General features: G+C 34.5%; 1 protein-coding gene across 12 annotated transcripts in view; it reads right to left on the bottom strand.

Moving 5' to 3' along the window:
- LRRC4C (leucine rich repeat containing 4C) overlaps positions 1-24,918 on the bottom strand; it is a 473,541-nt gene that overhangs the window by 184,076 nt on the left and 264,547 nt on the right. For 7 of the 12 annotated variants that reach the window (XM_077784229.1, XM_077784224.1, XM_031505046.2 and 4 more), the window contains one exon: positions 19,542-19,673. The exons of the other annotated variants lie outside the window; for them this stretch is intronic. The gene's annotated coding sequence lies outside the window, so the exon portion shown is untranslated. The remainder of the gene's footprint in view (positions 1-19,541; positions 19,674-24,918) is intronic. 12 annotated transcript variants of the gene reach the window in all.

The following is a 24,918-nucleotide window of genomic DNA, read 5'->3' as shown; positions in this document are numbered from 1 at the left end:
AACACCTGGGAAATCATGCCTGTTACACAGCATTAACAATTTAGAAAAAACAGTAAATCAGAATAGAAGCGCAGGTTACTTTACTCATTATTACATATATAATTTTTACACTTATATTCATTCACACATGTGGTATGTGTTAAATACCTAGAACAGAACTGTTGCCAACAGTATAAAAGTTTTGCATCCCTAGAAAGTGAAAATAGTCCAATATTTGAAGTTAGAGACTATTAGAGTCAAAAACTATTTTAATACAAAGATATCTTTGCTATATTTTAACATGTTCTCTTGCTATACTTTGAAGATAGAATCTAAAGATGGAATATACTATTTGATTGCTTTTAAATTTTGAAGAGGATCCAATGAAGAGCTCACACCAAAACAAAAAAAATTAATTTACCTATAAAATATTCTAGACCAGTTCTATATAATAAATATTAATAATACAAATGAGAAAATGCAGAAACTATCAATATATTTGATTCGTTGTGTGATAATGGTTATTTTATTAACATACTCTTATCTGAATTTTAGGTGTCTCTTGGAATATTCTGCATATTCTATTCTACAGTCCTAATTATTTGGTATTTTTCACATATGGGAAACTTGCATTCACTCCCAAGACTGTGACACTAAGGATAAACAATAATTATCCCAAGATTTTCAATACGAGAGATTTCACAAGATACAGTATGACTGCCATAAAGCAAATCCTTATCCTGACTAGTCTAGATTTTCTGCAGCCTTATGTCCCTGAAGTAGTGAAAAGCAAGCATATACAAGACCAAAAACCACTATAAAGTAGATGCTACCACACTGTCCCCAGTCCTACTCTTCGCCCCTACACTGATGTTTATCCATTCACACTTCAGTACCTAAACATCCTCTGCTCATGACACACTTTATGAACATAAACTTAATTTTTGCATTAAATGAGATGGAGATAAATGTTCTCTGCCTTTTAAGTGAGCAATGAAATTATAAATTAATGGCAAAATCCAAAAGCATTGCAGCCAAATGACCACTGTCCATGCCCAAAGCCTCCCATTTTTACTACAACTTCTCAGCTTGACAAATTGCTTTCTCTGCCTAAGTCACCTAAAGATTTAATTTTGGTTGGAACATTCAGTTAACATTCAAGTCCTTTATTCATCTCCCCATCCCTTCCTGATTAAAAGATTACTTTTTTTGCTTTCAAGACTATTCATTTGTGCGAGCATGCTACTTAAATGTCAGGTTCATGACCCCTTCAGGTTACAGCAACTCTATGAAAACTCCAGCACATCTTCCAGTTGTGGTTCAGTGCAAGGATCTCATACACAGCTTTTATCCTAGACCATTCTCAATTCCTTACATGACCCTATGAGAGCTTCTTGAAAATATTCCTAAGTAGATGGCTGCCTACAAGATTACAAAACCCTAAGTAGTTACTCAGAGGATGGTTGGGGCCTGGAGCAGGCTGCCCAAGGAAGTCATGTCAGCATCAAATCTATCAGAACTTATGAAAGATTTGGGCAACACACTCAGGAACATAATGCAGTTCGTGGTGTTGTCCTGTGTAGGGCCAGGTTGGACGCAATGATCCTTTTAGGTCCCAACTCAGAATATTATTCTATGATTCCAAGAACAATTGTTATGTGCTTGGAATATGAGTAGACTCATGCTTTGTCTACTGGCATGAGTTGGTCCTGAGAACACCCATGAAGAGCCAGAGATGTTCTGAAAGTGAAATAACTTCTCTGAGCTTTACAGCTTTTCATCTTTCTCTGCGATTCTTGAAAAAAAATTTCTCACATATCATAATTCTTCCTTTCAAGCTGGCCCTTTACATGGGTTCTTACAACTGCCATTTTACTTTGTACAGACAAAAAAGAGACAACCTATTTTGTCTTCATCCAATTCCTTTTTTTCCCAGTGAAGCATTAATACTGTAGAAAGATCTTCCAGCAGCTTGTAAGTCCACATATACTAAAATATCAATGCTACACTGGGGAGGGGGGGGCGGGGGAGAGAGGGGGACGTGCTGGGGGAAAAGAGGCATTTTTGTTAGAATTATTTCTCAGTGATTTCTGTAGCTCTTTGCTAGGGTTGTTTGGCCATCCATGTGTAACACAGCAAGGGATTGAATGATTGAATTCCACAACTATAATGAGCCGCAGAAAAAGAAAAGACGACATCAAAGACAATTGTAATATCATATCCTATGACGAATGATTGCAAGGAATTCCTTTCATACAGTTTCCAGATCACCCCAGAAAATTGAACTATACATCCCCAGCAATGAGGAGAAAAAAGAATCCTCAAAATACCATCACAATTTAGAAAAAGGACAGAACAAAAAAAAGACAGCTGTACTAATATTCTAACCTGATAGCCATATTAACTTGAATGGATGAGATTAAATTTCATTCTGATCCTAAATATGGAGAATAACTTAAACCTAAATTTACACCAACAAAACCTAAGGATACACCAATGAAACAGGAGAATTTAACTCTAGTAGAACTTGCTACTATATTACCTTCCCTTGAGTTTTAATTGTAGTAATTTAAAAACTGAATTTTGCAACTGCAGCAGAGAAAGGAGAAAAAAAAAACCCAAAAAAACCCCAAAAAACAAAACAACCTTTTTGACCTCAATAAATGACCAGGAAAACTTTGAAGTTTAAAATTAATACAAATAAAAGTGCAAATTAGAGGCTGCCAAGACTACTTTCGACATCCTTTAGATAAAATGGAACATCAGATATCAATATAATCCACTTATGGCAGGAATTTTTGGACATACTTACATTACTTTTATTTCAAACCTCACCTTAAAACCATTTAGTTTCTCTGATTCTACTTAGAAATAATTTTAGAACCACACTTCATGACTTATTTCAGACCTTCTTCAGTTTATGATTGGTTAATAACTTATACAGTTTTAATATTGTCTTTTAACATAGTTATTTTCCCTCTCTGATATGTTTAGAGAAAACCGTCTTCTCTCAACTTAAGCTGAACTGCACTACACAGACCATGTTGTCTCACATTCTCTAAACTGCCATATCTCTCTCCCTGCTCTGAACATACTTGAAATCACATTGTTTCTTCTTAATTCAAGCATCTGATATGTCGCACTACATATTGTCGATTAAAAAATCACACCAGTATTTCTCTAAGGCAGCTAATAATTCCCTGTGAATGCCTTCTAGAACCTGCTTTGTCATTTTCCTGAGACTTAAGTGTCAGCAGATAGTCATTCTCTGACCAATATGTTCAGATTCCCTCCTTCTCCCACCACCTCCAACTGGTAAATCCCCACATTATACCTAAATTCCTAGTAGAGGTGTCCTCATGCCAGACTTTATTATTAGATTTCAATCTAGAGCAATTATTCAGAACAAGATCTCTCCCTGGTTTTCTCGGTTGAATGATATCATCAATCTGTGCCTAATTACAGCTCTCACACTTTTAAGTGAAGCCTTGTCTAAGAAATAATTCATTACATTAAAAAGATATGCAGTCATATCTTTACTTCTGAATCAGAAAAAAAGGTACAGGTTTTACACTTATTGCCATTATTTATCTTCCCTTTACTAACAAATCAGTATTCTTTTTTACTAGAGCTATTTGCACATCCATATATATGTATTTGCCTATATTTACTTATATATATTTTGAAATGCCCAGCACATCAACACAAATAGACCTTAAAATCTAAAGGTGGAACAGAGTATCTGTTTAACGTCTTCCTATAAAACTTTTAAAAAGTGTCTCCAAATGATATTTTGAAATTGAAATTACTGGAGAGGAAAGAATGTGTTCTAGCATTAAAATGTGTTAGAAATTTTAACAATGAAAAAATGCATAAGGTATTTTTAAACAGTATAAAATATTGTCTTCACCTTACTCTGTCTGTAATTAATGTATTTTTTGTTCATTTAAGTATCTGGGGAATTATTAGGAAATCATCAAAATATTCTGTATCATTCACTAAATGTTTGATCAGCCTCAAGCTAGAACATTCAATAAACATTTTCATATTTCCAATAGAAATTAATGCACACAATATATCTATGGAAAATGCTAAAACAAAAATAAAATTCCAAAAGCAGCGGCTCCTTTCTAAAGTGCTATTCCGATTAATGACCTTTTTTCTATGAAAAAAATCTTTTTAAAAGTAATCAGCTCTACAGACTATTTAACAGAAATACATTTGGAATGATTGGGAACTAATCAATCAGTCTGAGTGTACAGAAAAATGACATGCTACATGAATTTGACACAGATGACATCACTTTGTGAGCAAAAACATTCAATAGGATTAGTCTAGCTGATTAGATTGGGGGACTGGTTGCTTTTCTATCTGTCACACCTGTCCAAAGCAGGACTATATTTCTATGACATTTACAGAAGAACCACTGGAAGTTCTTTATTCAGAAATACACAGGCATGAAAACTAAATTTCCAGAACTGTTATATGCATAATCTAAAAAATCTTTGGTTATTTTGTAGCAGATTTCCTGTGCACTTCACATCCTCTCCTAAAAATTCAGGCTCATAATAGATAATTTATTATTACTCTCAAGAGTCTTACCAAACAGGGTATGATGTTTGAATCAAAGTGGGGTGCTGAACACGTGCCAAGGAAGGCAGCAAAAGAACTACTTCATCATTTCAGCACTTCAGCCTTCTATTATGATTGCATTGGCACCTTTCCTAATGTATAAGTGAATTTAATCTGCAGCAGTGCTATATGGAAGGTGTGCTGTATGAACCTTGAATTTTAATGTAAAACATTTTGGATAATTTTCCACACACTATATGAAAATTAGTGAAGTTCACACACTTGGCTGCCTCTAAATCTGAAAATGTCACAGATCTGAACGAAGAGATGAGCAATTCTGAAAATTAATGACTGTCACATATGGCCATAAGTTATTCCTACTGAGTTAGTGACTTTAGGTTAGTGACTTCAGCAATGGAAGATGTTTAACTCTGCAGCAAACCTGCAGAGTTTTTCCTTTCAAAGGTACCTAACACCCAATGCTCTAGAAAATAAATACAGCATAACTACAAATGCAAGATTATTCCATCTTCCCTTATTTATTTTTTCACTGTTTTTCAACAAAATGACCAATGGAACATTAAGTCTTGAGGCCGTTGGCTTAACTCGCCCTTTCCTCTGTATCACCTGTTTCAGCTTTGCCCTCTCTCTTTTTATGTAGCCTGGAAAAGCCTGTGAGGGTAAGGGAAAAATTAGCACTTCAAAAGTTATAATACAATTATTTTGTAATCACTCACATTTCACCATCTCCATAATTTTCTTTCTATCCTTCTGCCCCCATCACATTCTTCTTTATATCCTCTGCCAAGCTGTCTCACTCCTGTGTATCATAATCAGTTAGGTTATCATCTATGTTATAAGGTACATGACAGCCCTATTAATATAAAATATTTAATAATACTTTAGATGACACTTAAAATGCATAAAGGACCAAGCTTTCTAGCCTAGCACCCTAGCTCACATCATCCTAAACTTAATAGGAGTTATTAACAGGTAAGTTGATATAACAGCAAATAAATAGAAAACCAGATAAAATGAAGTCTTCTGTAAATAAATGGTTTCACTTTAGGCCAGATCAACAACTTCACCTTAGTTTCAGTCTCCAGCAGCCCCATCACAACAGCCCCTCTGCCCACACCACATAGCTGAGTTATGCACATTCCTCTCAAGCTGCCACACAACCAGTTTTGCAAAACAGTTCATCTCTGCAGTTTGCAGTGGACTGCAGCACCTAGGAGCCCTCTCTTGGCTGGAAGCTCAGTGGGTATCTCAGGTTGCAGTTAGATCTCCAGAAATGGAAGATCAGAGGAGTAACGTATCAGTCTTAGTTCCAAGGCAAGGATTTCACTAGCAGCTCTCCAAAACAGAACTACATACACAGCAGATACACATCCCTCCTGTAATTCTTTTCATCCTAACAAAATTCAATCCTGAGAGATTACACAACTTGCATAGGAGATAAAAGGTATGATGCTTGAGCTACCTTTTGACCTGATGACCTGTTAAGATCCAGCCTGATGGGTCAGTTGCATCATTTTACAAGCACATCTTTAAAAAATTTCATCAAGAAAAGAAAAAAAAATAAAAATGGAAAGATTTTTGTTGTTTGGGCTGATTTCTTTCTTTTTTTTTTATTCCACGTGGAACAACCAGCATTTTAACAAAAGAAGCCAGTACTGAAATATCTGTCTATGTCTGTACAAAAAAAAAGCAAATAATAGGTTATCAGCTTGGATATGCCACGCTTCATCTGATCATTGCTAGATGTGAGCAATGAAAACAGAGTTAATGTTCCATAGAGAAAGCAGAAGTGACAGTAATGCCCAGGAATGGACTTTTACACAAAGAACTCACTGGAAAAGCTCAAATGTCAAGTGTAACAGAAGTTTACATTACTTCAGGTTTTTGACTTATGGCCCATGCTTCCTTTTTTCCTATCCATACAAACATATGCAGTAACACAACTCAAAATCTGGTTGAGTATAGCACTTTGTTTTTAATTGTTATCTCCCAGTGTGTGTGAAAATTCCTTGGAGAAAATAACTCTTATTCTCTCACCTTCATGGGAAGTATGTGCCTCGAGGATGGACAGATCACAGCACAGGCAAAATTCTATTGTACTTGATATTGTTAATGCTCCTTGCCTGAACTATAAAGGGGGTAAATTCCAAAGTAGTTTTCTAGTCTTTGCCTACTCCTTACTGAAAAAGAATTTGTATTTACAGCTTCATCAAAGCTTGTACTCAGTTTCCCCAAACTTTATAGGTATCCCCACATTTTATAGGTATTACCCAGCCTGTCCCATCTGTACTAATGCACTATTTCTTTATGAAATGCATTAATTAAAAGTCTGGGATCTGTAAACAACATGGTTGATCATAACACAGAAAACATATCTGAAAGCAAGCACGTTTTCATAATTAAAGTAGAATGAGTAAAAGGGAAAGAAAACCCGAAAAGTTCACAAAAAAGCAACACAAAAAAAAAACAAAACCAGGATTCTCCATAAACTGAATTATATCTGCTTACACACACAGCTCTGTAACAGTGGCTAAGTTGGTAGGCTCACAGGCTTTAAAACATAGCAGAATTTAATCCTTTTATAAATTCCTATGACCTATTAGAAATCAGGGGCCTGATTTTTGGAGATACTGAGCCTGTCTCTTCCATTTACTTTACCCTGAGATGTGTGTGCTCAGTCAATGCTCCTAGAAATCAAAATCCAGTAACTTTACATTATATTAATGGTCAGATTCTCTGCCTTCAAATAAAGTACACTGATTTGTATTGTCTGAGGCTGTTTCTCATGCTATGTTTCTGGATACTGCAGCTTCTCTGCTTACAGTAAAATAGAAATAAGATAAATAAAAAAATACAGAGATAAGACAGATAAATGAGATAAATTAAACAATAGATTAAAATAGACATATTAGACTATCACAGGACTGTTCCCTCCCACAGACTCCTCTCTATCCTCTCCTGAAGATCATGCTGCTGCCTTCTTCATTTGCCTTTGGCAGGCTGCCACTGCCAACTCCTTCTTACTCCCTGGTTTCCAAATGCAGTCAGCCTGACTGGACACAAGCTGACTTCAGGACATTCAAAGCCTTTGCACTGAAATTCTCAGTTCCTTGATTTAGACACACATATGCAGACTGGCAGTTAACAGAATCAGCTAAATCAGATATACTGTATCACAAAATTTATTACTTTGACTTCATGATACTGAAAAACCAGATTTTCAAAGGTCATTGTTCATGTAAATCTTCATAATATTCAGCCAATTTACGTGAGAACAATGTTTCCCTGTCCCCCATGGTTTGCATATACACACTAATTTTTCATTTTGGAGTTACACACCCAATTGGTACTAAGTAGTTTTACCTTTTGGCCTATGAAAATTTTTCTCAGAATGATATAGCATGGTGTGGAAACAATTAAGATTGCCAACTCAATATCTACCAGAGGTTAGCCGGCATCTGATAATAAACTGACATTATTGAATGATTGCAAGAGACCATTAAGGACATGCAATTTTGATGCAATGTACTTGGATCTCAGACTAAGAGTTTAGGAAGTTCCCCATAGTATCATAAATAAAAAAAAAAAAATTAAAAAATAATTAAAAAAAAAAGAAAGGCATTTAATATTTAATTCTGGAAAGATGAAATCTCAGTTGTGTAAAAAGGAATCCTCAATCCTAGTTCTAAGGTATTGTACTGAAGTACTGAACTGAGACAGATGCAGACACAAACTACCATGCCAGGAAAAGCTATTTCTCCTGCAATTCAGAATATGAGTGAGCTTGTGCACTGGTGTGAGATTTGTTTTGATTGGCCAGACAGTCACTTATTCCACTAGATTGGTTCTGCAGGGGCCCAGAGGAGTTGTGTGTGGCAGTGACACATGGAGCTCCTCTGTAAAAAGAATGCCTTTCAATTGCATATCTATGTTTCAATGAAGGAGAAAGAGAAGATGCAGTGTTTTCTGTTTTACCCTACTTTACATTACTTGTCAAAAGAAAAAAGAATCTCACTTTGTCAAGTCTATAAATCCTTTCCCTCTTAACTGTAAAGAAAGACAATACAGAATTAGAAGAATTCCATGACCAAAAAACCAAGTCTGAATTCTCTATCTTTTCTTTGTTAGACTCATCTCTCTCATCCGTGAAGCGGGAGAGTCCTCAACTTTCAGAGAGGTACCTGCCTCAACTTGCTGACACACTCATGTTGCCCAGCCCCTCTAGAAATGGCTGCTGCTTGTTACAGATTTTAGTTTCCAATTACCATACTTCCCACTTGAGATCCTAAAATGACCTTCAAACAGTATTAGCAACCAGCAGCTGGACATCAGAATAGTTTCAATTTTTTGCTATGCAGATCTTATACCTGCCATCATCCACCACCAATGTATCTAACTCATTTATTTAACACCTAGCTTCTATGTCCAATTTCTCTCCATTTTCTCATTTTACAGGATTTCACTCCCCTACAGTGAATGTTTATATACATAAAGATTTAAGTTGGCTGAATTAACTGAGCTAATTTCTGTTTGGTACCACCTATCTAATTTACCTCACACAGTTGTAAAATGCAACTCTGTATTTTAACTACGTAAATAAAAACAGAGCAAAAAAATCCAAACATTAAAACATAATTTTTCAGTGTTATGTAAACAGATAGTGTTTGTACTTAGGATATGCGAAATTATAAAACTACTTGGTAATGGATTAAGAAAAATTATTCCCTTGTTAAAGGCTTGGGACCCAAATTCATCTAAAAAAATTACTTAACCCCTTTTTAGGTCTGCAGAGTTGGTGATTTTAACAACTTGAATTTCCAGACTTGAGAAGATATCTCTTCTCAGCATGGATATTCTTATAGCCATGTGAGTTTTAGCAGTTGGTTTTTAGTGCTGTTTCAGTTGATGATTCATTTATTCTGTAGGTAGAAATAAGTATAGCTAATGAGATCACAGAAACATTCTGACAGCTTTGATGTGAATACAATCCCTATATTAAGAGCAGTGTGTGGAGGAGTAAAGGGTGGGATGTTCTCACTTGTAATTTGAAATAAGTTTGGTGGATCTCAGCACAGTGCATAGCAGACTGATGTTCAGAAAAATCACCAGTCAAAGGAAAATGGGCACCATTCTTAGCAACAGCAGCAAAAAAATAATGATTAAATGGGCACAGTAAGATCAAAACAGACTTGCCATGCATTTGCTGAAGGGAAAGTGTGTTCAGAAATTTGATGTCAACCTCATCTGTACAATGAAACCATGGTCAAGCCAACATCCTTAATGACAAATAATTTTAATTTCTAACATATAAGTAATAAATTTTCAGATGGCTAAAATCTGCCCTGCTATATTGACTTCAGGAAAGCTGTGCTATTTTCCAGAAAGTTTTCAAAAAATATTAGTAGTTACCTTTCACCTAAACATTTTTTTTTTTTCTTGTATGGCTATGCTAATTTAATGGTGGTTTTGTCTCAGAGGATAACCCCTAAGGACCTGCTATGGCCCTCCACCCATGAACTACTCTGCTAATGCCAGTTTTCTAAGGTACACTGTATATACATTTTGCAGATCTCAGACACAGGAAGATTTTGGTGCTGCTGGTCATACCTAGATCAGAAGTTTTGTAATCCTTTTTTTAGAATAAAATACAAAAAAAAAAACCAACGAAACCACATTTTATGTAACCACTGTCATCCACCACAAAATAAGTGAGCAGCACAGTGGCTGTATGAAAACCCCTCATATCTGAATGGAAAGGAGACTAAAGTTAGAAAACAGTATAAGAGTTTTACTCTCCACACTCTTCAAAAAACCCAGTAAAAACATGAAAAATTTAATGTGATGCAAATACTTAATAAATTAATAGTATTAAAACAAATTTCCTTTGGATGAAGAAATTTTCTAATCTCTCTCTAGAATGACAAGAATGGAACTAGGTCTGAAGACACCTTGGGCAATTGATACAGACACACTGATCAGCCCCAGACAGGAGGCGACTACCCCCTCTCTCTCTGCCTCGCATTTGGATCCACTTTGATAGCATGACACCTAAAAGCCATTACCACAGTCCACACTATGACAAAACTTGCAGTTTTGTTATCTTCCTCTCATGCTTTGTCTTTTCCTCAGAACACTCTGATTCCCTATTATTCTAAACATAGGAACCTTTCAACTGCCAATGAATTGCATAAAAATCTAGTGACACTGGACTAAACTCACCCTTGACAGGAGATCTAACCTGCATTTGTGACTGAAAAGAAGAAGGAAAAAAAAATGGCAAACCCTGAAGTTTTAGGGAAGTGTAATGGACCTAAATCTTATTTTGTAAAATCATTTAGGAAGCACAGGATGTTTATTAAGCTAAGGTTCCATAAAGACAATCCCTAATTTACATCTATTAAATTTTTACATATCTAACAAAAAGGAGCATGCAAATGCAAAAGCTGAACAAAAGCATTAATTTCTTCCCCATGATCCCACCTGCTTGTTACATTGAAAGGAGTTCTAATGTTAAAAAGCTGCACACAGCTCCCAATAATTAGACTCAATTTCACAGTCAGTCTTTATTTCCTTGTATCACCAGAGGCTAAAGGATTGAAGGTAGCCTAATTCAATGAAAGGGCAAGTCCTTTGAGCACTAAAAAGATAATAATTACAGAATACTGGCTTGAACTAGGTCCACACACTATGTACACCTCATGTATCTGTTGTGAAGGACAGATGACAGTGAGGAGCTGGATGCCACATGATCAAATGTGAGTGAATATAGTGCTGCATTTCACAAGATCACAGTAAAATTACTTTCCTTCACTCTTCTCTCCACTCTGCTGTTTTAGTTTTTTATTATTTTGTTATATAAGGTATGCACTTTGCTAGATCTATAGCTCTGTATAATTGTGGGAATAATCTCATAAATGATTTTCCCAGTCATACTGGCAGTAACCCAGAAAAAACACTAGAACAAAAATTATGGCTTTAACTTCCTCACTTATTTTTACAAAGGTTTTTATAAAACCAAAGTTCTTATGGCCCAAATCTGTAAGGCTACAAGAATCTGAGAATTTCTTATCAATTAAATTGCTAAACATAGATTTATCTAATGCCATCAACTATTGTTAACAAAGAATCCTAACTGTACTAAGCAAACTCTCATTTCTTAAGAAATAGGAGGACCCAGGTTAATAATAATACTAAACCATAACAGAGCACTGTATTTTGATATTAGCACAAAATGCAATACTATATTCTGAGGATTTCTCAAGAAATCTGATACAGATTATTTAGACATAAGAAGTGTAGTGGATTAAAACCTTACATCAGGAAACAGGACAAGTAGATTAGTGGGCACTAAAATATTTCTATAAAGTTAGAGTTCAGTATTTTTCCAGCATATGCATTTCACAGAATTCAAGTCAGTAATTTATTATTTTTAAATTCAATTTGTTTCTGTTATCCATATGTCTAAAAAAAACCAAAACCCTGTAACTTTCATATATGAGTGCCATAGTGCAAAAATTCATCATAAAGCTTGATGGATGGGTGGTAGTTAAACTGTAGTTTAGTGAATTCAAGTTAGTTAAAGTTAAATCATATATAAATCATAATGAGTTTTGAAATGAACATATTCACAAGCTTATCTATCATAAGTCATCAACTTTCCCAAATCAATGCAGTTTATATAAAAAATTAGAAACACAAAAATCTCTATCAGCAATGAATGATGAACAATGATATTAATTCTGGTGGCAGCCATTGTAAGACGTTGTTCCTGTAGTGCAGGTGCAGATATGTGCTGCATCATTCTAATTTTTTATAAATACAGATGAACTGGACAGTAAATGCTGAGCAAGATGACCACAGCAACATGGCAGACAAAGTATAGGAAGCTACCAATCTAGAGAACAATGGATCTCTGTACACCAGCAGTTTGCACATCAAAGAAAACCAATCCACACACCATGAAAAGAAAAGCTTTACTGTAAAGTGACCTTGTGAACAAGTCAGCTATAATGACATTTGTGACAAATTTATTGAAAACATAAAGGTTGGCCTGGGAGGAAAACCTGTATGGGACAAAATAAACCCCAGGAGGTAACTTCACTCTAACAAAAAAACCACAAAAACTGCATTTTCAAATGCAGTCTATTATATTTGGTAAGGTAGGAGCAAATTTTTACCAAGCACAAACAAGCAGATATTTGATAGACAGATGCAATACAGCAACAGAATTCTAAATAAAGGTTCGTATAGCTAATTAAATAATTTCCAGCATTATTATTACATGCAGTCTTCAAACTATTTTTTCCATAAATCTTAGCATATTGCAAACATTTTTAAATTTTTCTATATATTGCATGGGTTACACATAAATTAATATTTATTTCTGAAATCAATTCCATCAGAAAAATAAGTGGGGCAGTTAATGTTAGATTGCAAAGACATAATTGAAAATCTGAATTTCCCCATATGCAAAATAGTTAATAGGCATCCTAACTCCTGCTGTACTTTCTTCTGTTTACATACCTTAACACTTATCCAGATACATCAATAAGATGACTTAATTTCTATTCCCTTTTTCTGAATATAATCCTAAACATCAAGTACGTGCCAGTTGCACTTGGAGTTAACTTGTTAGCAAAAATAACTTTTGCCATATGAATATCCATCATTCAGAAGCTGGAGTGATCACCAAAAACATTAGAAATGCAAAAAGATAATTATTTTTCATAATTCTCTGTACAACATGAATAGAATAATCTAGAAGGAAAGAAGTGAACTTCCAGTTACTTCAGTCAATCACTTATCAATACAGAACTTCCTTAAATATATGTTAATTTGAAATATAATTTATACAGTGTATGAAATATACAGAAATTTATTTTATTTATCCATAACCGTATCCACATATAAAAATAGAGGAACTGATTCCCTGAAATGCTTACTGCCTTAGCTTCTACTGACTTTGGATTTTCAGGGAATCAACACAGATGGAAATAGGTCAATGGCTCCAATGCATAACCACTTCAAACTAATATATCTTTCTAGAAGAAACAGGCATTGGCTCAGGGTAAGAAGTAGTTTTTTTTCTCTACTTCGCTTACAAGCTTTTATACTCCCAAATCCAAACTGAATAGGTTTTTTTACAGTTAAAGAAATCCATGAGCCTACTGAGGTTTTATTGACCCAGGAGGGTCTAAAAAAATCCCTGACGCTTTCTTGGCACTTGCTATCACTTGTGACCTTTATTTTCTAAGAAGGACTATCATTACTATCTTGCATTCTACAGTTCCCTACAGGATATCACCAGCCATATGTCAGCCTTGCTCATGGGGTTCTCATACACAACTCAAACAATTTTACACCTATTTCTAGTGTTCACTGAAAATTATGCCCATTTCTTTCTGTATTAATTCCTATTGTTCCAATTGAATGTGGCCTTCTAACATAGAGTTAAACACACAATAACTTATATGAAATACAGGGACCTGCTGGTATCAGTAATTTAAGAGCACTTAATTTTCATTAAATCGCACATGTGAAGCCAGATTTGGGAATCAATACAGTAGAGGATAATATTTTTAAGGACCTTTCTAGCCTTGCAACTAATCATTTGATCATATACCATTTTGTGTGATGTTCCTATGAAGCTTTGATCTTATCTTATACCCTCTACTTTGCTCATTAATTCACCTTCACAGTCTATAATACTGTCTTATATGCCATGACGGAGATTCATATTTTTTATATTTATTTCAGTAATCTTCATTTCCATGATATGGGAAATATTCAGTCCTGAGTCTCTAAGTTCTGGTATCCCATGATTTTGCAACATTGGAAATATGAAGGGTTGTGCATAAAAAAAAGAAATAAATGAATAAAAAATATGTATATATGAAAGAGAAAGAATTTATCCATTCAGGTGGTTTGGATCTCAAATTGTAAAACATCTATGTGCAGACCAATAAGAGAAACAAAAGTCATAGGATTATTTTGCTACATAATTATGTTGCATTCCAGGATGGTGCCAGTTATCATATATATAAATTGAAACACACGTCTATCTTTTCATCAGTTTGATTTGTTCTTTTAAATTGTGGTGAAGGAGTTATGAATTAAAGAAATAAGGTATTATTAAGAACTGCAAAATTCTAAACTTCGTACATTCAGTAGCTTTAGCAGTACTGATCATTTTCCTAAGCAATGTTATTTGTTTCCTGTCAAATGGAAACTTGAGAGGAGTCTTCCATAATAAGTGTCATGTCCTTCCACAGGGAATTTAGACTGCAGCAGCTTCTAAGTACAACATTTGATCAGCAACAGAAGTGAGAACTACCTGGGATGGCAACAGGAAGAGTGAAGAGGAATGGTGATTTGAGTCCCAGAGTTATTGTCACAACATAGGCAATGTAGTGCATGGTATAGTCCAGGCAGTGCAGCCCACACCTTGAATCAGAAGCAGAGCTGGCCACAAACCTCATATGCCTTAGGGAACACACAATACCCACAGATTTACCCTAAATATTTCAGACACTCTGGGAAATTAAAAACATGAATAATCTGTATTTCAGTTGAAATTGTTCTTCAGTTTTTACTTGTGAAAATGTCCTCTTTGACTACATTAAAAATACAATATAAAGAAAATAGGATAGATGTAAAATACTGATGCTTATAATATTTCCGTCACTCTAATTATTTTCTTCCAAAATAATTAATGTTAGTATTTACAAGACATTCCATAATCCAACAAACTTTTACAAATTGAGATGAATTTCTTTTGTCTTTTAAATAAAACTACTATAGCTCGATTTTTAATTTAAAATTATATGAAGTTAAAAATTCAAATACCCTGGAACATTTCAGAAATCCTCTGCTTTCACATTTCATTATCATTCAAATACAGTCTAAGTTTTCTAGAGATTTTAAAACCATGTTGAGAGACATGCATTCAGTGGCAAATTATTTCTCTGAGAAGGAAGAAAACCCATAGGAAAAGTTTTAACCACAAGTATAGCATGTCTTGAGGACCAGGATAAAATTTTACTGTTCCTGCATGTTACTAAGAAAGTGAGACATCAAGTGAACATAATCCCACAATCACATCAGTGAAATGTGCCAGCAGAAGTAGTGAGCCAACCCCTGAGTAGAGAGCAAATTCACCTGTCTGCAGATGAACAGTAAGAAGCAGGTATCATCATCACTGGCTGCAAGAATTTAAACTATCTTCCAAAATACCTTCACCTGCTGATGGCAGCTCAGTTCCTTGAGGAACAACTGAGCACTTTCAGCCAGTTCTTCACATTCTAGAATAACAACTGGAATAACATTCCTCATTAATGTCACATAAGGTGACACAAAAGTGTTTCAAATATTTTAAAATATATTTGTTTTAGCTTTTTTGCTTTTGACATTTGGACTTCTGTACTTCTGCTATTTTTGCCCTCCCCCTTTGGTCACACGGTAATTACTTTCTTCCTGCTTCTAAGTATGAGAAGCTAAAGAGTACCAGTAACCACTAATACTGAAGTTTTTAACATTCTCACCTAAGAATAGAAGCTCTTACTAAAATAGCTGTTGCTTTGAAATTTAGCTAGTTAAAAATCTTTATGCAGGAAGGACTATTTTCCAAGAAGTTGAGGATTTATGATTGGAAGGCTACCATTTCACAGATTTTTCAAGCATCAAACTTTAAGCATAGTACATTCATGGTCAATCTGATCCTTTGGAGCACATTAAAGCCAAAATATTGACAATATTTTTCATACTTTATAGCAGAGGATTTAGAGGACTATATGATCTGGATTATGAAGCCACAAAGTTGCAAAGTACTGAGCCATCATTTTTAATTGCTGTTTTGTACATAAAACCTGCAGAACTTTCAAGCACTGTATCTGCTTTTCTGACAGTGTATTGGTTCTCATCTTTTTCCTGGGAAAAAGCTCCAAGGAAATTTTGCTGATTCAGATGACAAACTGTGAGAGGACAAAGGTTCAGCAGATCCAATTCATTACTGAACATGAGTATGAAATTTTGGACATAAATGCTATTGATACATCAACTGTTGATAGTTTATAACAGCCATTATTTGGAATGTTTTCCTTATCTTCCCTCAGAAAAGATTAGTTGTATAAGACCTAGAGATGCATTCTGGAATCTGACCCATAATAACACAATTACTAAGGCACTTCTATTTATCTCCTAAGTGTTGGAAGGTATAGTTCAGCCTAAGGGCCTTCTGACATATATATGAAAAGATTTGCTCTATTGTAAATAAATTGTAGATGGGCCAAGTCATTCAGAAAGTAGATTAGTTTTACATAAGCCCATTGCTGTTCAAAATATAGGAAAATTTTCAAGTTTATCACCCTTCAATTCCTCAAGTTACACCAGCTGAAGAAGATAAAATTACTTTTTGCTGCTAAGACTTTTATAAAGAAATAGTTGCTAAAGTACATATAATGTACCTGATGTTTTTTGCATTAAAATCTGTCATAAATTCCAGTTTATGCTTCCATCACAATAAAATAAGTTTAAACACAGACATTATTTAAAGCTAAGCCATTCATGAAAAAAAAATGACAATATCATAACAAATGTATTTAGTGCACTGTATTTTAAATGCGATAGGCTTGTGCAATTTATGTCCAATATTAAATAATAAGTTTTGTTGATCCTGGAGAACCTGCACACCTACCATATGAGATGGAGAGGGAAAATAAATAGATGACTGCTGTAATACATCACTGCATTATCATGGCAACTGCAGTGGGTTGTCCCTGGCTGGATACCAGCTGTCCCTGAAGCCTTGGACAGGTGGATCTGCTCCACCTCAGGCTGCAGGGAAATCTCTGCTCTGGTGCCTGGAGCACCTCCTCCTTCTCATTCTTTGCTGACTTTAGTGTCTTGCTGAGCTCTTTCCTTCATGTATTCTCTCTTGCCACTACTGCTGCCTGTTGTGCAGGTGGGTTTTTTAACCCCTTCCTTAAAGCTGTTATCTCAGAGGCTCTACCACCGTGGCTGAGGGGTCAGTGGTGGGTCCATCCTGGAGCCCCATGGCATCAGCTCCATCACACACAGCAGGAGGCTCTGGCAGCTTCCCACAGAAACCACTCCTGTAGCCCTCCAGCTACCAAAACCTCACCATGCAGCCAAAATACACATGCCTGGGAATTTCTGTTTATTCAGAAGATAACAGTATGGGTAACTAGATAATATAAACACGATATATGCTATTTGTGCTTCCTCAAGCATTATAAAATCTATATATTTCAAGCAGAGGTTTGTAGAATGTTAATTTTAATCCATACACAGCAATTCTCTTCTGCAGTGCAAAAAATCAATCCCAGAATGTATTTTTAAAATATTTTCTAAATATAAGTCTGACAGTGATAATACTTACAGGCAGACATATGATTTGAGTAATGGTTGAGTAATGGTTATATAGTAGCCAAAAAACTTCCTGGTATGACTATACAGCAAAAAACACACACCAAAAAACCCCACCAAAACAGAAAAACCAAAACCAAGCAACCAACCAAAAATACCTACCAAACAACAAAAATCTGAAGCTCTAAGACATAACAAAAATAAATTAGCAGAATTCCACCCTGCAGATGATATACAGATTTGAGACAGGAATTCTCACAGACAAGTAGCAGTAATAGAACACGTACCTATAGTGATAATATAGTGATAGTTTTAACTCTTTTTTTCCTACAGGGAAGATAAGAAAGGACTAAATATCAATTCTGACAGGTCTACATCCACGATGCTTTCACATTTATTTTGAAAATTTAGTTTCCATCTTTTCCATTTTGCCTTTAAATTAATACCAACCATTGAAAATGAATTCTAATTTAGCTCATCACCATTGTTTCAAGTTCTCCAATTTGTATTGCACCAAAAACTTTCTTGAAACACCTCTCACCAGTCTCCAAAACATGACAGTCATCACTGGCCAGTAATTTCTATTAGCATTATTAGAAGAGATAGAACATTCTACTATGAGGCATAATAAAAACTGTTCTTCAGTAAAATGAGTTTCTATACATTTGAAAATATTAAAATGAAAAAAAATTATTGTTTAGAAGAAAACAATGGTCTTTGTGAGGAAAGAAAGATAATTGAAAAAAATCCTAATATTCTTATAATATCATTATTTCTAATTTTGTTAGGATCGGCCTTTTTTTTTGTCTTGAAAGCTTTTTTTAAGATATGGATTATTATGGAATTCAAAACACAATTCTCACTGAATAGCATGATTGCATGTAGGATAAAGTCTCAAAAAAAGGGCTAGTACAAGAAAAAAAATTAAAACTGATTCTTAACCTCCAAAATGTTTCAAAATCTATTTAGCTCTATGAAAAATGAAAATGTAAAATTCCCATTCCATTGCTGGTAACCATCAGAATTCCCTTTTCACAATCATGACTGCACAAAAAAAAGGCAACAAAGCGATAAATCAGGTTGAAAATTGTTCTGTACCCTAAATTTCTCTCATGACTCCATATTCCTCTGTACAAATACAAAATACAGGACTGTGCTCCTGTTGGAACACACTAATGTTCTAATAAAAAGTTCCATACTTATTGCACCCCAAATTCATTGGAATGCACACAGACTTCTCTGAATGTTAATGATTAATGCTTAGCTCTACTTTATACATTAAGCACAAACAAATGACTACAAGACTGACACAGATGAGTCACAATAAATTCATTCCCTATAATTTGTGTCTGCTATTAGTGGAGAACCTACAGTTCCAAACTTAAAAGTAATTTTGACATCTGTCATAAACACTGATAACCAATCACCCATTTATACACTTTTTTTCTTATAAAATCTTTGTGGATGTATGAAAAGTTATAAATGAACAGGCAAGAAGAAAGTTTGGGAAGGAGGCAATAGCAGGCCTTAATAGACACACAGTATTAATGAATGAAAGAATGGAAGAAAAGTAATTTTCAATTTACCTGTCCTCAGTAATTCATGGCACTGTCAATTGTCCTTCATGTCAAAGTGATGTGTATTTATTTTCTTGAAAGGTATGCTGCATCTTAGGATATGTCCATGTTAACAATCTCCATTGCACATTCCTTTATTTTCTGGCATATGGAAGGGGGAAAAAAAAACATTTCATGTTGTGGTGTGTCTCATACTCACAGAGCATGAGATTATCATGTGCTTTAGAATGAACATAAAAATCTTGTTATTAATTATGGAACAGAAACACCTGTAAAGTGCAAGCAGTTGAAATTTCTTAGGCAGACCACCTAAAACATACAATCTATAAACAAAGAAAATAAAGAGAATTCATCTGGTTTTGACTTGAAGTTATATTCTGTTCTGCTTCTCTTAATCAACAATAATTTTAATAATAATGTAGAACCTGTTCTTGAGACAGCACAAAGTGGGTAGTCTAGGCTACAGTCATTATCCCATTTACCAGGCAAATATTTGCCAATTCACAACAGAACTCAATGACAAAAATCATTATCCTTGTCTGAACTGCATACATTGAAATGCAGCTAGTTATTTTATTATGGGTTGGGCTTTTCCAATGTTTATAGCATTTTACAGCACTTGGCAGGAGCTGTACTTTCAAGGCCAAATGTACAATGCCAGGGAGCATCTGGGAACTTGAGAATTCTTTGTGCACAAACTCTCTCTGACAGTAGAGCTACTTCCTGACAGGAATCAAATGCCAGGTATCATCACCATGACATACATACATCTTCCCTACTAACTGCAGATCTGAACAGTATTTTTTTTTTTTTATCCCCTAGGACAAGCTTTTCATCATACTGATTCCACTGCAGTTTTATATGTGTGTGACAGTCATTAATGGTTACTGATGTATGTTGTTAATCTGGAGCTACTTTATAGTAGCTATAGGAATAGTTACTCTGCCAAGGAAAACAAAATTCTAAGGCAGGTGTGTACTATGTTAATTTTGCACAATGTAGCTATTCAAATACCTGGAAATGTAATTTCTCCATTGAAGTAAAAAAAAAATCTAGCAGTAAACAGAGTGATCTCTAATCAACAGATCACAGATATATTTGACAAGTTCATGCCAAGCATCAAATACTTCCACAGAAAATATGAAATCACTTGAATACCAGAGAGCTCATTTCCTCTGTGTTCAGAGGCTATGTGTGAAGGACAACTCAGGGATGAAAATACAGTAACAGGTCTTAATCTGAGATATTGTATTATTTGCAGTTTCTCCTATGTATCATATCAGCTACATATTTACCAATTACAAATTACTAAAATGGATGTATCTAGTTAATAAGAAATGCAGATTTAAAATAAATGTTTTGAACACTTCTATCTTGTTTTCTCCTAAGAGTGATTTTCTGTCCCAAAGACACATTATCACTTGCCTTTATTAGCTTATTATGATCAAGTGGGTTTATTAATTAACTGTAAATTTTCTCTGCTGATTGCTTGCTGTGTATATAAGATAGATTAGCTTTGGTACCTAGAAAAGCAAAATCATCATTCAAAACTTAAGTGGAGTGGTCTAATAGTTTCTTATCATCAGAAAGAATTTCTATTTAGGCACAGATGTTAAAAATACATTCTTTTTCATATTTATGAAATATAAAAATAGAAATAGAAACACTGAATCTTATACAAAAAATATAATAATACAACATACAGGAAATATAATATAAAAGTAAAAAAATGTCATTCTTAAAAGCATGAAAAAAATGCTTTATACATACACCTACACCACTGATATATTATTCATCTTCCATAATAAATGAGAATAATCAGGGGACAAAAATAGACACAAGACAGAAAAACCCATAAGACACATTCACAGTCACAGATTATACCACAGCTTAATTTACTATTATATAAGGAAAACTAAAAAAATCACAGCTGTTCTGAAACTTAATCAGTGGGATCATATGGAAACTTCTTTGCAGGAAGAGATTTTTCTCCTATGCCGTATGAAGATCAGAATTTGGCTTAATTGTGCCATTAAAGTTATGAGAACCACTTTGTCAAAAACCAGAAGGTACATATCATCTTGCAAATTATTATTACAAATTACTAGATTTTAGATTAACCTCAACTATTTTGCCTGCCATTAATAGTTTATCCTTGCTAAGGATGACATGAACTACCTTTGACAACAGCAGACAAAGGGATCAGATGACATTCTAGTCTGCAAACTAGATCACACACTTTTCTTCTTTGTACAAAGGCAGTGAAGATTATTCTATAATTACAGATTAACAACCACCTCATAGTAAACTGTTAAGGTAATTCTTCAATTAAATTATTTCTTAATCTGTTTTTTTTTTTTTTTAATATATCACAAAATTTATTAGCCCTGAATATTAATCCAACTTTACCAGCAGTTGGCGAGGTATTTCAACAACCACAGAGAGCTCAGACTCACATATGCCCTGTGTATGCTGATAAGTACCATCAGTCAGCTCCTCTTCTGCTCTCAAGCACAGTTCAGGGAATGGGATGTTGGAACAGGAGCTGGTGACAGAGTCACTCTGACTGCAGAGGTTCTGTTTCTAATTCACCCAATTGTTTCAAATGGGTCACCAAGGATGGGAATGGGCATTATGCTTAGTAAAGCACTGAACATAAGGATTTTATCTTTTAGCCTATGTTTTCCACCTGTAAAATGACAAAAGTAATTAATTGTATACTTTATATTTGTATGTGTAAGCAATAGACAGAACTATTTCTAAAATGCATATAACAATGATAACAACCTCATACAGATGTTTTCATAATACAAGTAATAACAGCATTACTCAATAATCTTATTGTTAAACAAGTATTATAATTGCCACTGAGAAACTGCCTGGAGTATAAATACAATTATGATTATACACATGATGATTAATTACTGAACAATTTTCCTTCTGTGTTTGAGAATCACTGAGAATCTTTGAGGTTGGAAGGGATCTGTGAGGACCATTTATTCCCTGGTTTCAAAGGCATGGAACGTTTTGAGGATGGGGTGAAGTATTTGTTTATTTTTTTCTCATCCTGCCTCTAACATCACAGAGTATTATTTCCTGATCATGTTCCTACCATACAACAGCCACTGAAGAGAAGACTGATCTTTCATCTACTAGCGGCATGCTATTTTGTTGTTAAAACATTCTACTATAGTTCAGCAACCTGTTATTGCCTCAAAACTTTAAAATAATTTGTGACTCTTTATTTTCAAATTCTGATTCAGTTTTGCTTTCTGGTAGTTTGCCAGTGTACACATCCATACATCCCATTTTCTCTCTTAAAAGTACTCTTTCTCAGTCTGATGTGATTTCTCTGTTTCCACAGCAAAGTTTGAATGGTTATGAAAGGGCAAATTCTCTAATCTCTCACCATATTGTATTTAAATAAAGCCTTTTTTTCACAGTCCTTCTTGTCCCTCACAGAAACTGCAAGGAACTGATGGTTCCAAGCTGAAAAGAATCTGACTCCCAAATAGACTAAGTCAACATACCACATTGTAGAAGTCTTGGCTGAATGTATACCTGTGATTTTATGAAAGTGACTCAATTGTTCCTACTAAAACAATAAATCATACAATTTCTTGGCATATTGTATGTATATGTATGTATATATATGGCATATATATATGAATGTGACAAAATGTGCACATCTATTTCTCTTACTTATCACCTAGGGAAAATAAAATAAAATGTGTTTGATACTTGAGAGACAACTGGGACACTCAATGAAGTAAGGTGACTCAGAACTCAGCCATGTTTTAGAAAAGGATTTCTGTTTTCTTTCTTTAACAACATTCGTGTATCACACAGAAAAATTCCTTGCATGCATGAACCACCACACAGCTTTTAGAGATAGAGTTTCCACCCATGTAAAATGGATTAATTAAAGACAGGTTGATAAACCATTCCTTTACCACTGCATAGGGAATAAGCCACAATTTAGGCACTTTTTATTAAGGTATTTTCTTATTCTGTCATTGATTTGAACTGCCTGATTTCTTTTAACAGGGTATTTCTCCATTCTCAATGATAATATCATTTTCCCCTCTATATAAACTTCTCTATTCCTAACAAAACATCCCTAACAAAAAGAAAAGTGTGAACAACACAACAGAAAATAACATTCACCATCATGAACCACTGTTTTTTAACCCATTCCCTGGTGTCTGGCTTTGAATAGAGTCAGTAACACCTGTGCAGAATTAATACTACACAAAGTACATAGCAAGCAAATCAGAATAGAAAAGTTTTATACCCTTCTCACACAGGTATGGAAGACTATATGTACTTCAAAACAGAGTGAAAATAGCTATAACCTTATTATGGGGATACTCAATCACAGCCCAAGATGCATTTGTGTCCAAATGATAACAAGAGGAGAGCCTCCCCCTCATCCTTGCAAAGGAAGCTGCTTCAAAAAAACAGTGAAGCACTGATTCAGAGTTCCCTCTCCCAGGCACAAAAGGTTTCCTGAGAGGAAAGTCTTCTCACATCATGTTCGAATGTGTCCCTTCAATTCCTAAATGTAACAGGAACAGCTTGAGGTGCAATAGCTTTGAGGTAGACTAGGAAATGAGACGGTGCAGTGAAAGTTTTTACTGGTTGCAAAGCTTTTAAATGATGTCTTATGCATACAGTTTGCATGAAATTTCAGTGTAAATACTACTGATATTTTAAGCCTCTGTGTAAACATTCCTAAATTTAACACTGCATTATATTGATTTAAGTCATTTTTAGCTAGCTTGAACTAAATCAAGACATGACACATTCTGGAACATGAATGTCTACACTGGGGCTTACACAGAAAGAACTGAAGCTATGAGTCATTAAAGAGTTTTAGCAGAAATTTTATCTGGACTTAAGTCATCTTCATATACTCTGTATGTGAGTATCAGTATAATAGCATCTGCGAGTTCAGTGAGAAAGTCAATGTAGAATTTCCTTACCATAAAGAGGAGAACCAACTTTGGGACACAGGAAATAACCATATAATAATTAGTATTTATGTATGCAGATATTGAAGCTATTTTTCAAACCATGATTGGCAAGTTTCAATGATTTAATTTGTCAAGACAGAACAGTATTTAGCTTTAATCAAAAAAGTAAAGATTGCAAAACAAGAAAAAAATTATATTTACTTTGCTTTAAAAAAAGCTTCATGTTTATTCATCAGCAACTGAAAAATATAAATCACAAAATTTATTTGTATACTCCTAGAATTCACAGACATCTAAAGACCTTAGTCCATACCTAATTAAGGTCAAAAAAGCTCATAAATATACAGCTATACATAATTGCTATATAAATAAGCAACATCTTACAATCAGATTAGCCTGAGTTTATTAAA

The sequence above is a fragment of the Lonchura striata genome, chromosome 6, assembly GCF_046129695.1.
Source record: "Lonchura striata isolate bLonStr1 chromosome 6, bLonStr1.mat, whole genome shotgun sequence".
Lineage (NCBI taxonomy): Eukaryota > Metazoa > Chordata > Aves > Passeriformes > Estrildidae > Lonchura > Lonchura striata.
This window is presented reverse-complemented; position numbering and strand designations above follow the sequence as displayed.